Raw genomic sequence first — 17,640 nt, 5'->3', positions numbered from 1 at the left:
CTTCTGAAATCATTTTCATCTATGTGTTTGCTTGAATGACTCTTCCCTACATTAGCCATTAATCTTGACAAATGTGTCCAGGTGTAAAGGACGTTGTTCCATCACCATATGCATAGATCAGCACTGACCAGTATAAAATATATATCCTTTGGAGCATTTCACAAGTAAAATCATGCATAAAATTGGAAATATGTCTTGAAATTACATTAGCACACAATAAGTCTTCATTTTCTTCTACTTTAATATGTGAACTAGAACATTTTATGTTTGCAATAAAACATATATATTTAATTAGCAATACAAAAGATAATTCAAACTTTGGCACCCTAGTGGAGTTAACATAGGCTTATTTTAATTACAGTGATATATTTTTTCTTATTTGAGTACAAAATTACATATCCAGAAAAGACTGTAACAGAGTATGTGAGAAAATGGATGTAAAGTACAGCACTTCCAATAATTAGAGTACTAACTAGGTCTATAATCCCCAAATGCATATTTTATGTCCTGTGCGTGGATGCTACTTTTAATAATAATGAAGGTAAAGTAAAAGGTCATATGTTCTAAGATTCAGATATTTTAAAGCAGGTTTTTATGCTTCTCCGTTTTAATTGCAGCCCTGGATTTGCCTTAAACTTTCATCAGCAGTGGTCATAAATGATAAAGGGTGAAAAGTCATAAGGATCTTTTAAGAGGTGTAAAATCATATTAAATATTGCAGGCTGACATTTCATTCCCAAGGCTTTTACTGTCATAATTTTGTAAGTTCAGCATAAATGTAGCCATGCAAAATGTTATGTGTTTGCCCAGGTTAAGCTAGTATGCTTTTAAGCACACTACAAATTGTTCAAATGAAATATTTTGCAGGATGTTCAGAAATAGCATTTCTGCTATGTGTGTTGGTATGCTGAGTACCATACATTTATGGAAAGGAATAATCTAAGTAGCAATTAAATTTACAATAATAAGATTAATTTCATTTGTCAAAAGGAAATGATGTATTAAAATGTCTGATTTTATCATCCAGCACAGGAAATGATGCTTGTTACTTGACTGTCTTCTAAAAATATAATATTAATTGTTTCTCTTGAACCATGAACAACATTCTTCCATGTGCACTTTTCCTTGCAAATTTAATAATATTAACCACTTATAGATATATTTTGCAATCTGCTATGAGAAATGTAATAACCAGTTTCTTAAACGTTCTCATTTTAAGTATAATCCAGACCTTCTAGCCTACTTTATTGTGTCCGGTAATGACTTTTGTAAGAAATGTTACTGAAACCTAGGCATAAATTGAAACCTTCTAGTTGTACTTTCTGTTTGCACTTTCAAGTTTAGGAATAAGATAACTTTAAAACTACTACTTTTGTCAGAATATTTCTGTATTCTAAACACGTGATATATTTCTGCAGTGATATAATATGATTTATCTTGCTATCATGGGTTAATAATAGCCTTCTACATTTACAAATATCACATGAAAGATTTGAAATTTTTGCTGTAATGCATATGTGAAAAAAATAAACTGCAACAAAACATACTGAAGAAAATTGAAGCAAACTTCTATTGAGCATTGTCATATTTTGAAGTACAGTGAAATACAATACAGTTATTAACAGCTTTTTGTGTTGAATAGCTGTCATATTTTATATTAAGTTAAAGTGTAAAAGAATGCATATTAAACTTAACCAGCAGTTCTTTTGTATTTCTTTTCTAACAACGTAGCAGGAAAAAAAAGAAAAACAAATATTATTTTGTCATCATTGTGGATCATAGCTTGAGTCAAAAGTAAAACATGGGTCATTGTAGATTATTTTTCTAGCTTCAAATGAACACATTTTCATTTTGTTTTCCACAGTATTTTTAGATAAAATACAGCAGGCAAGACTAAAAGTTTGTAGAGTTTTTAAATGGTGTATCTTTCCTATAGTTTAAAATACATACAGATAGGTATACTAATAAACCAATAAAATCTTCAATTTGTTCTTTAAATAGCAACTAAGCAGGCAAAGTAATAATTGATCTGATCACTGATCTGTCTACCTATGTATCTGTCCATCTATCTGTTTGTCTGTCTGTCTGCCGGCCTGCCTATTCCTTATTGCATGCAAGCTGGGTAGATAGCCATCTTTCATATTTTCAGGAGTAAACTAAATGACTTAAAGGAAAGTTCACAAATCTAGTTTTACTATGTCCATAATGACTCACAAGAGTATCAGGTTAAGGAAGTGAAATTCAATAGCACAGCAATGGAGTAAATAGTTTTGTACAATTAACAAGAGTGTTGATAATTTAAATCCTATTAAAAGAGTGTTTGCAAGAATATGGTCTACAACTTTGTAAAGGTATTCATATTGGCCTGTTTTATCTATGGAAGATGAATATCACTTTACTGGTGATATATTTTTTTTCTGGAAAAAAATAAGTTATGTGAGTTGAGGGAAATTTATACAGCAACAAAAAATGTAAAATGTACACTATCTCTAGAACATGCTGAGAATGTAAAGGGAGGCAGAGTTTGTTTGATTGCATACCATGAAGGTTCATGGTGTGTCCATGCAGCAGGGGGTAATGATCTTAGGAAGCTGCTTTTCATTTATCTCCTTCCTTGTCATTACTTATTTATTGTGACAACCACATTAAAATGCAATCATTTTGGTGACAAAGAAGAGATCTGAAAAAGCTATCTTGTTTTTTTGGGGGGTAATGGGGGAATAAGCACAAGGGATAGTTATATTTTACATAGACTCAGCTTACCTATATGAAATTGACAAAGATACTACAATGATCCAGTTTACATTACTGCCTTATATGCAAGTACATTTACACAAGGTTCTTTCGATTTTTCATCTAATTAGTTCACTGTCATAGCAGTATCAGTCCAATATTATACAATGAAAGGTCTTTAACATTCAAAAATGTACACTATGATTGGTCAGCCCAGCTAGCATGCCTGTTATAAATCGAGCATATACTAATAAAAAAAAAATAAAGTTGCCCAGACTTTCTTCTATTAATACGTGCCAAGGCTCTACAGTTTTCTTAAGTTAAGAGGTTGATAGGTAGGTACAGAAGGCAGAGAAAATACAAGGAAAATAAGAAGCGTCCCTGATTTCCATTATATTTTTGTCCTCTCTCATACCTCTAAGCTGTCTGAGTTTCACAGTTTCTGTATTTCTTCCCATCTCCATTGCTTGCTTTCCAAAGGACTGATGTAGTGCGCAAGCACAGGAGCATAACTCCCATATGCATGCTGAGTACATCAACAAAGCTGCAGGATATGGAGACAATACAGGAGAACACCACCGTGCCATTATACAAAGATGTTGTTTAAGATGTTTTAAGAAAAGTAAGTAAATTTTTTTCTTAAATAATGTCATTCCTCCAGATTCTGTATGCCTTGCACGGCATGCTAGATTAGTGCAGGAGCTCTAGCAGGCAATTTGTCTGCCGTGCGATCCAGGAACAGCCTTCAGGGGTGTCCACAAGCGCGCCTGCACTAGTCCTGCACAGACTAAGCCCCTGTATGCAAATCACCCCATTTGTAGCAGAAATCCATGCAAATGAGGTGAATTTGCAATCCAGGAAGCTTGCAACCGGCCGTACAGGACTAGTGCAATCTGCAAAAATGTACTCGGTTATTAACTGAGTACATTTCTGAAAAATCCAACACAGAGCCATGACAGTTCCAAATAAAGACTGCATATCAGACAGGAAGCGTGCAAATGGCCAAGTATAAGGCCATTGGCATTGAAACAACATAAAAACTAAAAAAAATCAACTTTTAATTTTTTGAGGGGATCTCGGCTGTTTAAGCGTAGGGCAGCAGCGTGCAAACGGGATCGGGGGAAATAATAAAATAAACTGAAAATAAGCATTCTAACTAAAATCACTATTCTGCCATGCAAGTCAATGGCAGGCAGAAGACAACATGGCCAGTGAGTAGTGGTTGCTAACTATACATTAGCAGGTAATCCTATGCAAATGTGGGGGATGATAGTGAATCCCAGTTTTCCCCAGCATGCTAGTCAGGTCCCAACAGTGCAAGAGTAGGAATAGCTTAGTGCAAGCCTAGGAGTTAGCTGACATCATGTGTGTGTGTGTTAGGCATACTGTAAGTGGATTGGAGCCCTGGGGCTTGGGTTTGCGCCTAGCTTAGCACAGCTAAGCAAGGGGGTGTTTCTGAATCTGCCTAGCACTCTTTACATTGCCTAAGCATGTGTGCGTGCCTTGCACCGGGTTTGAAAGGAAGAAAAAAAATAGTTAAACAAGGAAATATCAGCACTGTGCACATTTGAGCACTCTGTTTGCCCGGCGTGCCCACGGGCTTAAACAGGAAGGTAATGGGAAGGAAAAACAGCAGTAGGAAGGTAATCAAGGAGAACTAGCATAGCTGGCAGGTGAAATGCATCAGAATCAGCCAATTACACAGGCATCAGACCAGCCCAGCCCAAAACACTACTATAAACTATGCAGACACCTTCCCCCCTGTTTTTCCCATACTCTGTACCACCGGTGTATACAAGTGGGGAACTTTTAACAAAGAAAACTACAAAATGAAAAGGGCTACAGCAGGCAACATAGAACAACATGCGCAAGAGGCTGAGAATGGTGAGGATGTGAATGCTGCACAGTGTACAGACCCAAGGTAACCTACCAGGGGCTACATGAGCTGGAGATAGTGGAGCACTATATGGTAGACATGGACCTCCTGCAGCAAATTGTTGAGCTGTGCTGGCCACACCTGACACACCAAACTGACCGAGGGGAACCCATCCCAGTGGATATCAAGGTATGTGTAGGCCTTGGGATACTAGCCACAGGTGCCTCCCAAAGCTCAACTGGGGATATCATGGGGATCTCACAGGCATCAGCATCCAGAGTATTCCACCAGTTCCTGGATGCAATGTCAGCACATGCCAGTGATCACGTATATTTCCTCAACACCCGTGAGGTGTTGGCCAGCAATATGCGTCTCTTCCACCAAATAGCAGAATACCCTGAGGTAGTGGGTGCTATAGACTGCACACACATATGCATCAAAGCACCACCCGCTGATAAGGGTAGGGACTACATCAACCGCAGGGGTATCCCCTCCATCAAATGCCAGGTCATATGTGATGCTCAGGGCATTATAATGAATGTGTGTGCTGGCTGTCCTGGAAGCTATCACAATTCCCACATTTGGCATCTGACCCAGCTGTACCAGAGATTTGTCAATGGGTACATCCCCTATGGTTACCTAGTGAGAGATGCTGGTTACACATTGGAGCCGTGGCTGATGACACCCATCAGAAATGCACACACACCTGAACAAGAATGCCATAATGAGGCACATGCACAAACCAGACTTATAATAAAGCATGTGTTTGGGATGCTCAAGTCATAGTTCCGGTGTCTGGACACATCCGTTGGAGCCTTGCAGTACTCACCAGCTACATGTACCCAAATTGTTATGGTATGTGCCATGCTACACAATATGATCCTGTGGAAACAGCTGCAGCAGGAACAGTATGGGGCAGGGCCACACAGCCCCCCACCAATGCCAAGGCCTGCACAGGCACAGAGTGACTCAGAGGAGGAACAACCTGAGCCTGCCCCAGTAGGCAGATGGAGGCATGCCCAGTATTCTGAGGCCATGGCAAAGAGACAACACATAGCACATACACTGACATAGTAGGGACCCAGGGTATGACACCACTCTCTGACTCGCACATACAGTAAAAGTGATGCCAAACATGACACTACCTGTGCTCAACCATGTATAGGGAGTGTACTATGTGCATCCAACATAGGCAGCCCTCCAGCATCATCCTCAATCCTGGCACACCCACAAGGTAAGTCAATCAATCTACCAATTGCCAAATGGTGTAGAATGTGTCATTAACTGTATCTGTGGTATGGATGTAAGCATGCAAGGGAATTGGGTGGCTGAATGTTATGGCAGCAGATAGTAGACACCCATAGTGGCACCATGACATCTGTAACACATACTGGAGTCACCATAGTAACCAGTACTGCACAGGGTGACAAAACCCACTGCAGGAAATGTGCTGGGTGACGTGTGTCCATATGACCACACATGACAGTCAAGGAGGTTCGCATACCCAACAACAGTCTCAGCCAGCAGGACAGGTATAGACAAACCCAAACAGAGCCTGTGCTATGGCCTCTGAATGATGCCTATGGGTAACCTCCCCCCCAGGCCTACACAGACAAACTATAGCAGGTCAGGCAGCGGGATGTTAGTTCTGAAGGGTAGGAAGCAGACACTAATATGTAGGGCAACCAAAGCTAAGAGCTGTAGTACACTGATATGCTTCTAGTCAGTATGATAGGTTAGAATACAGAATGAAATGGAGTACCTGACATACCACTACTGTCATAGCAAATGTGTGAATGTGCCAGGTGTGCCCCCCCATCCTATGTAGATATGTAGAAACAGTCAGGTGTGCCCCCCAATCATGTGTAGAAATGTAGAAACAGTCAGGTGTGCCCCCCCCCAGTCCTGTGTAGAAATGTAGTAACAGTCAGGTGTGCCCCCAAACCTGTGTAGACATGGAAAAACAGTCAGGTGTGTCCACCCACAACCCTATGTAAAAATGTAGTAACAGTCAGGTGTGCCCCCCACTCCCATGTAGACATGTAGAAACACTCAGGTGTGCTCCCCACAATCTTGTGTAGAAATGTAGTAACAGTCAGGTCCCCCCCCCACAATCCTATGTAGAAATGTAAAAACAGTCATGTGTACCCCCCATGCCTATGTAGACATGTGGAAACAGATAGGTCTGCCCTTTCCCCCAATCCAGTGTAGAAATGTAGTGACACTCAGGTGTGCTCACCACCCCCAATCTTGTATAGAAAAGTAGGAACATTACGAGTAGGTATAATACGAGTGGAGCACAAATGGCCAGAGGTGGCTAAGGTAGCAGGATAGTTTGTAGCATTTGCACAATATGCTGGTCTTGTGTGTGTTAGGATGGTGTGTGTTTCAAAATGTGTGAGAGTGGTCAGTATGTATGCATGTTGAGGTAAGACCTGGTGGTTATTGCCCACTACTGCTGATAACAGGGACAAGCCCTTATGACTGCAGTGCCAAAGACAATCACCACCAGTATAACACATGCTATCAGTAAGCCATTGTAAATGCATGGTGGGAATATGTGTCACCATCTGAAAGACTGACATGGCATGGCTGTTTGGCTAGATATACAAGCAGTACACAGGGGAAATTACCCCAGACATACAGTATATATTGTGTCACTGTGAAATGGTGACACACTTGGATTTGTACATATAGGTATGCATCAAAGTAACAGGACCTGTAGTAGGGAATACCGGTGATGTCCACCTGGACACCTGCAGATCACAAATGAGGTAGGACTAATGTATTGGAAATCAGCTGATGTACCTGCACATGCCAGCATAACTGTAATGCCCCATGCATATCTGTGTGTCAGATGCAAGTAGTGTCCATAGCACACATGCACACAGCCAAGCAAACACCAACCAGAGTCACCTCTCTGGCAATATTCCTGCTGTGGGGAATGGGTACAGTACAACCCCACCTGCATATGGCAATAGTGGAAGACTGCAGCATGCAGTGCAGGTGTCCCTAGCTGTAGGTAGCACCCTGACAGCATCCACACCACCTGATCAAAACTCATAGAAGGTTTTGGCATGAACAACTATCACATCTACCCTGTCACCCCAGGAGAATATACTGTATGGTGGTCTGGGACTATAGGACTGACAGATTGAAATGGCCTGCGACATCTGGCCTGCATCAACACCTAATGCCCCACAGGTGCCTGTCAAAGGCCCATGCCTTACACTTACTGCCAAAGCATGTTATGTCATGGACACCCAAATAACAACATACACTCCATTTAAGTCATATGCAAGGCCATGTGGACAAACCACAGTAACATGTCCACCATGTCCCACTGCATGAACTGTAGACCAACACTAACACACACCTGTGATGTGGTGATACCCTTAGAGAAAATATCACAAAATGTATGCATAATGTATAGAAGAGGTTAGAATAACAGAGGGGGTGGGAGCATGGGCAGCATGGAATGTTCAGGGTCTGACCCCAAACTGTGTGCACACTATCTCTGGCTGCAAACACATAAATGGGTGGCTACACACCTGCCCATACACCACAATAAGGTAAATGTCCTGAGCCATAGCCCCTGCCTCTGGCTAACATGTGTAAATCTGTACAGCTCACAAACTAGAAATCACAAAAAATTAGCAATGGTACACAGTCCCAAGTAGGCTGGTTTAATGAATAAAGTTAGCAAAAAAACACTTTCGGGGAGCCCAATGTCTCTCCTTCATCAGACAAAATTACAAACAACTACCTACCATTTTTATATACAATGATTTCAATTATGCAATCAACTTTAATTGATTAAATACAGTGTGTTAAGTATAAAACACAGTAATTAGATAAAAAAAAACTTGTAAAATAGCTGTGCTCTTCTTCACTGCAGAGTATATGTGCATGTGTAAATACATACAATTTCATAACTAATCTAATTTAAAATCTTTTGTATTTAAAATAAATAATACCAAATAATAAATCCTTTAAATGCTTAACATCATAAACTATAAAATAGGCAACATTCACACACTTAGTTGATTTACCTAATTCATATAAGAACATAAAGCAAATTGTGTTTTTGTAACAGTTTATACAAGCTACTACCATATACCAACACAATGCATCTACCTTTTCATAGATAAAAGTTTATTAAATCTGTACAGTTGTGAGGCATTGCCACAGCAAGATAAAGTCATACTGCCATCTTGATGGGCGGACAAGTATGAGATCCTCTGCCAGCACTGTACCAAGGTGCTGAACTGGATACACAAACCCAGCACCAAGTGTCTGCAGCTCCCCCTCCAGAATGGTATAACTTACCATGAATACATAGGTGTCTGCCCACAATACCAGACACAGATGCAGTCACCCTTGTTCCACAAGTCATCACTGTGAGCAAGAATGTCCACCTGACAGTACACAAGGATAGAAAACATCACTGTGTATAACAGTACACATGTCTGAATATCTCTGCTAACAGCAGTACCATGCTGCTGAAGCAGCACAGACACAATCACCTACAGTACACACTATCTCCTGCACAGTTTGTCCCCATATTGCCAAATGATTGACGGATACCCTGAAGAAACAGTATGCTACCTGTAGGTGTACAACACAAAGGTCTACACTGCAGTACAAACTACCTGGAATCGATCCACACATTCAATACAGAAGGGCATACTGGGCATGCTCACACACCCAGAAAAATGAGGGCAGTGTTAGCCAACATACCAAAAGGTCATACTGAACATGCTCACACACTTCAACAAATGAAGGCCATGTCTGCAAACAACAGTGGACCAGACATATCTGAGAGTTGCAGATGTTAGTGCAGACACACCTCAGTATGCACCAGTCATGCTTTGCACACACACTGGATAGGAATACAGGCATATATCCAATGACAACACACTATACTAAGCCAAAAGTAGACATACACAGATGTGTGGAATAGAGTGATTGTCAAAAGGAGCCATCCATTATGAGGCCTATCCCACCAGCATACAGCCAAATGGCTACAATCACATGAGGTTCGGATGTCACTCACTGTAGAACTTAGCCACTGGTATCTGTCAGCATGGCGGAATATGTGGTTTAAGTGCTAGCTCTGTAACATGACTGTACAAGGAAGTAGTCATCTAGCAGCTGTATACATGTACCTGTGCAATATAACTCTCTGTGTGCGCGCATGTGGTATGTCAACCTCTAGATGAATGGGTTATGGCCCATGCACACACACTGCCCTCCCCATAGCCATACTATGACAAGCCTGCTGAGGTCATCCACTTTGAAATACATCCTTCTGAAAGGCGTAGGCCAGTAATCTCTGTGGCACTTCCTATAACTGGGTACTGCTGTAGTATGATAAACTAGTTAGGTAGGAGTTCTAATACCAGACATGGCAAGTGTGTGTGTGTGTGTGTGTGTGTGTGTGTGTGTGTGTGTGTGTGTGTGTGTGTGTGTGTGTGTGTGTGTGTGTGTGTGTGTCACCATCTGTGTAGAGAGCAATTCTTTTTAGGCTAGTCACACTCACTACAATTCAAATGTCCTACTCTGTCAAGGCTGCTGATGTCATACACTGTGAAATACACCTTTTGGAAACCTGTAGCCCAGACATCTCCATGGCACGTCATATACCTGCGTTACTGCTCTAGTGTAATAAACTAGTTAAGTAGGAGTTCTAATCCCAGACCTAGCAAGTGTGTGTGTGTGTGTGTGTGTGTGTGTGTGTGTGTGTGTGTGTGTGTGTGTGTGTGTGTGTGTGTGTGTGTGTCACCGTCTGTGTAGAGAGCAATGCTTTTTAGGCTAGTCACACTCATTACAATTCAATTGCCCTACTTTGTCAAAACTGCTGATGTCATACACTGTGAAATACACCTTTCAGAAAGGTGTAGCCCAGTAATCTCCATGGCGCATCCTATAACTGCTTACTGCTATAGTGTGACAAACTAGTGAGGTAGGAGTTCTAATCCTAGACATGGCAACTGTGTGTGTCTGTGTAGAGAGCAATGCTTTTTAGGCTAGTCACACTCACTACAATGCAATTGCCCTACTTTGGCAAGGCTGCTGATGTCATACACTGTGAAATACACTTTTTGGAAAGGTGAAGTCCGGTAATCTCAGTGGCACATCCTGTAACTGCATACTGATGTAGTGTGATAAACTAATTAGGTAGGAGCTCTAATCCCAGACACAGCAAGTGTGCGTGTATGTGTGTGTGTGTGTGTGTGTGTGTGTGTGTGTGTGTGTGTGTGTGTGTGTGTGTGTGTGTGTGTGTGTGTCTCTGTCTGTGTAGGGAGCAATTAATTGTAGCCTAGCCACACTCACTACAATTCAAATGTCCTACTTTGGCAATCCTGCTGATGCCATTCATTGTGAAATACACCTTTGGGGAAGGTGTACTCCAGTAATCCCTGTGGTGTGCCCTATAACAGCTTCATGCTGTAGTGTGATATAGAACTCTGGTCGGGGTTCTATTCCCACACATGTCGGTTGTGGATGTTTTGTGTGTGTTTCAATGTCTGTATAGAGAGCAATGCATTTTAGCCTAGCCACACTCACTACAATTCAAATACCCTACTTTGGAAATCCTGCTGATGTCATCCAATGTGAAATACATCTTTGGGGAAGGAGTACCCCAGTAATCCCCGTAGTGTGTCCTATAACAGCTTCATGCTGTAGTGTGCTATAGAACTCTCATGCTGTAGTGTGATATAGAACTGTGGTATAGGTTCTATACCCACAAATGTCGTTTGTGGATGTTTTGTGTGTGTTTCAATGTCTGCGTAGGGTGCAATGCATTTTTAGCCTAGCCACACTCACTACAATTCAAATACCCTACTTTGGCAATCCTGCTGATGTCATCCAATGTGAAATTCATATTTGTGGAAGGATTACTCCAGTAATCTCTGTGGTCCATCCTATAACTGCATAGTTCTGTAGTTTAATAAACTAGTTAGGTAGGAGATCTAATACCAGACATGACAGGTGTATGTGTGTTTGTGTCTGTCTGTGTTTGTGACTCGAATCTTGTGTGGAGGTGGTTGTGAGTTTGTAACAACTGGGCTCAATGTGGAGCAGGTTTTGCAAATTTCTTATATGGTGGCGCTAGTATATATCACAATGTCTACCATACAGGGATAACATATGTGAAATAGCTGAGAGGCTGGGGTTCAAATTCATACCCATACATGTGACATCAAGGCCATGCAAACAAAGTTAGCAACCTTAGTAGTACCCAGAGAACACTCTCAACCCATGTCTTATACACACAAACACACACACACTTGCTTAGGCAACATCCACTATGTTGGTAGTACCCTGCATATTGCCCACTGATAGTAACTATGGTGTGATTGCCATGGGCTACAGAGGGCATAGCATCATGTCCATCTGTCCAATAGGCACATACATGCCGACAGTGCACCTTCCCCATATTCCCCACTGGACACCTGCAACACCTGTTGTGCCATCAAATGTGACCCACAAAGGAATACCATGCCTGAAAATATGCCCAGTATGGACAGATGCCACTGATACCAGGGAATGCTGGTATCATGCTATCAATGTAGGTACAGGGTAAACCTGCTCGTAATTACCAGTTCCTGCCACATGAGGCCAGGACTGGCACATCTGATGATAATCTGTGTACACAACATGGGCCAGACACCCCAGGTACAGTTCCACATGTCACTGTATATGCATGTGGGAGGTGTGCACATCCCAGACACCATCCATGCCATGGACTAAAGAACACATACATGGCAAGCAATGCACAGCATTGGCCACACACAATAGTCACTCAGGTGACTGGATGGTGAATACAACACCCACCTGTGTGGGCAAATCCTGAAACTACACCCCTGAGCCACAATGCAGACCAGTGTCATGCGGGCTAATGCCAAGGTATACCCATCACCTAGCCTTGTATAGCTGTCTAGCACAGTCAACCACTACACACCCATGAAGCAATGCACACATGCATAGGTTCATAGGTTCATAGGATGATACTAGTCTATCTGCCCAAGGGCCTATACAAGCCTAGCCATAACAATTCCCTGGATATTTCTTCCTACAATATTTACTTCCCTGGACCCCTGTCTAGTAGGGCAACTGACGTGACACCAGAAGTTAATTTCCTATCTCTCATCCAATCACCTTTTGAAGAGGGCCAAAGAGGTGCACTGCTTGACATGTATGAGCAGTCTATTCTAGAGTATGGAGAGTCTCTGGATCAGGAACCTATCCTTCCAGCATGTTTTGTTCATTGTGATGACAAGGTTTAGATCCCTGGAGCATGTGGCTCTGAGAGATTGGGATTTCTTTAAGTGGAGTATTTCCAACAGCTCAGGGTTTGACATGGCCTTGTATGTTAAGCATAGATTGCCTCTGAGTAAACAATATGCCACAGAGTATAGCTGGAGTTTTTTTAGATGGTCAGCATAGGGCATCTGCTTTAGGCCTGTGATTCTTTTAGTGAGGTATTTCTGCAGCCTTTCCAGCTGTTGCAGATGTCTTGTGAGGTACATAACAAATGGGGTGTTGTACTCTATAATGGGTCTAATGAGGGATGAGTACAGTGATACAATGACCTCCTTTTTTCTGGATGAAAAGCCCTTAGTGATGAGGTGTGCCACATAGAAGGATTTCCTGACTGTTGTGGCAATGTGGTTATCAAAGTGAGACCACTGTCCAGCTGTGTCCCTAAGTCTCTCATCACACTTTCAGTGTTTAGTGTACTGCCACCTATGTGGTAATTTATGGGTACATGGTTTTTGCCAAAGGGGATAACTAAACATTTCTTGGCATTAAGCCTGAGCCCATGGCTCTGGCACCAAGCATCTGTTTCTGTAAGGTCCTTTTGTAGAATATCCACATAATTTGGGGATTCAATAATGGCTCCCAGTTTGCAGTCATCTGCAAACTTTGTTAGCCAGAGTCCCTTAATGTTGGCCTGTACTTCAGAGAAGTAGATGCCAAACAAGAGCATTCCCAGGACTGAACCCTGAGGTACTACACTTGTCACTTGTCTGGATCTGGATTTGGAGTCGGCTACTTTTACAGTCTGGGTTCTGTCAGTAAGCCAGTTGGCAATCAGTCGAGTGATGTAGGGATTGATGCCCAGCTTAGTAAGTTTATCTATGATTCCAGAGTGGGGGATGGTGTCAAAGTTCTTGGCGAGGTCCAGATAGGCTGTGTGGACTGCCTTACCCTCATCCACAGCCCTGGAGACTGATTTGAAGAAGCCAATCAGGTTCAGGAGACATGATTGCCCCTTTCAGAACCCAAACTGAGTGGGGGTCCAGTGTTTGAAGGTTGCCAATGTCTTTGTTTATAACTTCCATGATAATGCATTCCATGCCCTTGCAGATCAGGCTAGTCAGACTGATGGGACAGTAGTTCCTGGGATCTAAGGTGGATCTCCCCTTGTGGAGTGGGATAACTGTAGCTGTGTGCCACTCAGTGGGCATGAAGCCTGAAGTGATGCCATGATTAATTACCTTAGGAGAGGTGCAAGTTCATTTTGTAGTTCATGTAGTGCACAGCCCATTATGTCATCTGGTCGCATGGATGCTGCATTCTTAGCTTTGGAGAGTGCAGTTTCTACCTGTGTGGCCATGATTACCAGAATTTGGCAATCTTTTGGTATTGAGATGTGCCCTTTAGGGGGTGACAGTGGGGTGAAGTTAGCACTAAATTGATCTGCCAGGATATTGGCAATATCCTTGGGATCAGTATATCTAATCCCATTCTGTTCTAGCTCAGAGCAATTCTGAGCATTGCCATTTAGATTCTTGACATAACTATAGAATGCTTTGTGGTTGTCTTTGGAATCTTTGGCAATTTTATTTTCATAACTAGCTTTGGGGGATTTTATGAGGAATCTCAGCTTCTTACTAAGGCTGATAAGGGAGTTTTTTTGCATCCTGGGATTTTCCTCTTTTCTGAAACAGTTTCTTTGTTCTGTTGTATAGTTTGTTTATGGCAGGGGACCACCAGATTGGCTTCCTTTTTTTTGGAGGAGAGTGTCTTGGTTCTGTTTGGGATTACATGATTCATGCAAGAGTGGATGTATTCATACAGTGCCTTAGTGCAGGATTTGGCAGTCGAACTTTCAGCTCCTATCTGCATGGGTGTCATGAAGTTTGTCACTTCTAACTTGAGTAGCATGAAGTTGTCTTTGGAGAAGTTTTGTATTGAGGTTTCCTTACTGGGGGTTGGGGTTGGGATGTGGATGTCAAGGGTGATTTGCTTATGGTCAGACCTGACCAATGAGGGGGTGACCACTGATGTGGAGCATTAATCTTCTATGTTGGTAATGACCAGGTCTAGGATATTGGAGCCCATGGTGGGACAATGGATTAGTTGATCCAGGGTGTTGGAATTTATAAATTCCAAGAACCGTTGGGAAAAGGTGTTGGTACCCAAGTAGTTTTCCCAGTTAATAACAGGGTAGTTGAAATCACCCAGTATTAGGGTGTTTGGTTTTATCTTAATATTTTACAGTATGTTTAGAAAGATGTAATGAGAAGCTTGGGGCATGGTGGGGGATCTGTAGCAAGCTACAATTTGGATTGCAGTCTTACCTAGTGTTAGTTGCACCTGGAGAATTTCAGATGCATTGTTTTCGGCAACTAGCCTGGAAGTGTGAATATCCGTGGTGAATATGGACATACCTCCACCTTTAATGTTTCGGTCTTGGTTTGGTGGCCAAAACTTGTGGTAAGAGTTGTAGCCTGGTATTGCAGATGTGCTTTCTCGAGCCTTGAACCAGGTCTCAGTTACTGCACAGATATCAATGTTCTCCATTTTTAGGAGTGCCTCAAGAGAGTGCATTTTGAGGTTTAGACTTCTAGCATTGTGTAGCATTACCTTCAGATTTTGCAAGCCTGTTTCTGTTACAGTGGTGCATTTGTCCTTTGACCCTTGCCTAAAAAAGACACTGTAAGGGTGGCAAGAGCTTTAGCCAGTAACCTGAATACCTGGGGTGACAGGTGCAGACCATCTCTGGCAAAGCATTGTGGTTTGTCAGTCATGTAGTCCCAAGCAGACAGATACTGGATCCCCTTTGAATTACACCAGAAGCTTAGCCAATTGTTGAAGTCAATCACTTTGTCCTTATACTGTGGTATCATTCTGGGCAAAGGTAGGATGCTACTCAGGGCTAGGGTCATACCTGCCTGGGCTACATGATCTGAGAGAGCTTCCATGTCTCTTTTCATGTAGTCCAGGGAGATACATCTCAAGTCATTCACTCCAACATGGACAATGACAGAGTCATATTTATACTTGCTGTGGAGTTACCTGAGTGCGTGGGTTATGTGACAGATCCTGGCACCCAACAGGCAGCTGACAGTAACCTTCTCCTTGTTTAGCCTGGTGAGTGGGACATCAGTGTGCCTGACTATAGAGTCACCTATGACTAGTGTGTTGGGTACATTGTTTTGCCTTATGAGCTGTGGTTGAGTGGCACACTGAGTCTGTGGGCTATTTGTCATTTGGGTTGTGTTGGGGGGTGGAGGTTGCTTGTGTTTTTGCTTTAGAGGTTTCTGTTGCTTGAGCAGATTATTACTGAGAGCCTCTGCAAATGTTTTTGTGTTTCTATGTGTGGATTTTGATGGTGTAGGTTTAGTGGGACTATGTGGTGACTGTGGTGTGGTGCAAGTGTTTACCTTCTCCTCTTGACTATCAAGTTCAGTCTTGGCTGGAAAGAGCTCTACCTCCAGTGTGGCTAGATAAGTGCATCTCTCACAGGTTGTTTGTACTTGTTGTGGAGTGGCCTGAGCGCATGCATTATGTGGCAGATCCTGGCTCCCGACAGGCAGCTGACTGTAACTTTCTCCTTGTTCAGCCTGATGAGTGGGATAACAGTGTGCCTGACTATAGAGTCACCTATGACTAAAGTGTTGGGTACATTGTCTTGCCTTAGGGGCTGTTGTTGGGTGGCACACTGGTGTTGTGAGCTATGTGTCAATTTGGTTCTGACTGGTGTTTGCTTGCGTTTCAGTTTCAGAGGTCCTTGTTGATTGGGCAGGTTAATGTTAAGGGCCTCCACATATGTGGGTTTAGCGTTGCTATGTGTGGGTGTTGATGGTGCAGGTTTTGAAAGGCTATGTGTTGCTTGAGGTGTAGTGCAGATGTTAACCTTCTCCTCTTGACTGTCTAGCACAATCTTGGCTGGAGAGAGCTTTGCTTCCAGTTTGGCTATGTAAGTGCACCTCTCGCAGGTTGTAGTGTTGGGTGGTAGGAGGAGAGGGTTGTGTGTATACATGATGCAGTTTCTGCATTGCCCGAGTATGCCTAAATTCACCAGGTATGTCATGTTCTACTACCGTGTGTGTGTGTGTATGTGTGTGTGTGTGTGTGTGTGTGTGTGTGTGTGTGTGTGTGTGTGTGTGTGTGTGTGTGTGTGTGTGTGTGTGTGTGTGCTCTATGATGCATATGATCACATTCACACTCACTACAACCTCCATTGGTATACAGAAACATGCTGTCCAATGTCAGACACTTCCACATACCCTTTGCCCATATAACCTCTGTATGACCCCTGTGGTGCATGTGATACCTATACAGTAATGTGTTGTGCCACTCTCACTAGTGATGAGTTGTATTCCTGGCCCTGCCATGTGTATCAATGTGTGTGCATCCCTGTGAGAGTGTGGCTGTGTTGATACTGGCACCTGTTCATGCAGACAGGCACGTGTACTACACCTACAATATAGCTACCATATCCCTGTTGCAGATGCCACTCACCATCACATATATGTTTTGAGGGCTTCTCAACATGTAACTTATGTGGTGCATCTGATAACTACGTAGAAATGTGACAGTACTACATAGTCATCAGAGGTTTGATACCCTGTGCCGGTAGGTGTGTGACACAAACATGCTTAAGTTTTACTCTCCCACCCCTCCCTGACTTTACTTTACCTCTGTCTGCCTCTCTCACTCCCTCTCTGGTGGATGTGAAGACCTACACCTGCTTTGCTAGGCAGCAGCATGTGTATTGTAAGTGATGCTCA

This window comes from Protopterus annectens, chromosome 10.part0 (genome assembly GCF_019279795.1).
Source record: "Protopterus annectens isolate FY-2018-M chromosome 10.part0, PAN1.0, whole genome shotgun sequence".
NCBI classification, from domain to species: Eukaryota; Metazoa; Chordata; order Ceratodontiformes; family Protopteridae; genus Protopterus; species Protopterus annectens.
The sequence above is the reverse complement of the archived record's forward strand: the minus strand, read 5'-3'. Positions refer to the sequence as shown.